The sequence below is a fragment of the Salvelinus fontinalis genome, chromosome 18, assembly GCF_029448725.1.
Source record: "Salvelinus fontinalis isolate EN_2023a chromosome 18, ASM2944872v1, whole genome shotgun sequence".
In the NCBI taxonomy this organism is placed as follows: Eukaryota; Metazoa; Chordata; class Actinopteri; order Salmoniformes; family Salmonidae; genus Salvelinus; species Salvelinus fontinalis.
The window spans coordinates 4,881,080-4,882,478 of NC_074682.1; positions in this window are offsets into that span (position 1 = coordinate 4,881,080).

The following is a 1,399-nucleotide window of genomic DNA, read 5'->3' on the forward strand; positions in this document are numbered from 1 at the left end:
TTAGGCCTATGATTATGAGAATTACATATAGTATTTATATTATTATAATTATCGAACTAACAAGTTAGATCAATTAAGGGAATAACATTGTGGTGTAGTCTAAACGTGTGTTTTGCCTTTATAAACACTGTTGCCTCCCTGCCCATTCCACCCCAGACGGTCGTAACAAAAACCCAGCCTGTGCCAACAACCCTGTGTCCTTTATCCCACTAATGAATACAATACACACGACACGACGGGACTCAATAAACATTAGACAGAAAAAGTATTCCGCTCAACTACTCAGCAACAGCCCCTCAAGTCGTGACGTGGTAACCAAGGCTCCTCGCGCGCTTTAACCCTGCTCCTGGAGACAGCACGTTGAGCTTTCTATTCGCTACTCACGCACGCGACGCCTCTCATCCCACTTGGCGCTGTTGCTAGGCTTGCTGTTGCTAGGCTGATAAACATGGATTTAAACACTTATCTGTCCTTCGGAGTTTGAATACTTTGACGTGAAGTGCCCAAAGACGAAATGACACATGAAATAGAATAAGAAGTGAGCGATTATTTATTAGAATGAGAATGTTGGCTTTAAACGGTTAACCTTAAATGTGTATTATCTTTTATCGTGTACAGTTGTAGCCTGTTCACGATCATCCTCGAAACGATGCGGTAGAGGAGTTTTTGGGAACGCCCAATTTAGAAACTGGCTCTCGACATGTTGAATCGGAGCGTGGTGATGTTGTTTTGATAGCGCGCACAGGCACTCCAATAAATTACATTTCTGAAATTAATATCCGAATGACATGATATTCCTTTAGAATAAACTTGCAATAAAATAAAACAAACAAACAATTATTATAGGCTGTCACTTATTGCAATAAATAGGCTGTATTGCGTTGGTTCCTCTGAGGAAAAAAATATGTTGAAGTTTAATTGTTGCAGCAGGCTATACTAGCCTACTCTTGAGAAACAACACTATTTACACAGATAGAGCTACAGTTGGGGGGTAGCAGTCGGATCTTCAAAGCATTTCACATAACATGACACACACACAGACTTGATTAAAGGCCTACTGTACAATGTGGCCCTCACGCGCGCAAAGAAAACAATCGGTCCACAAAAATAAAGACACAATAGAGCTACCAGAGAATTGTGAGATCAAGCCTATATCAAAAATGGAAAATAAAAACCACACAATTATTGGATTTACATAGAAAATAAGCCATTATTCCAAGCAGACTTGCTTTCTTTATTCTTTTCACTAGCCTATATAACTGAACAGAAATTACAAATAGCCTGTAGTGTAATATGTGTAAGAAAAACTTTGCTTAGACATTCTAAAATATTCTTGCATAAGTGTATTTTTTTTTAGAATTTTGTTAGAGCCAGAGAGAGACTTAAATAAAACATGTTC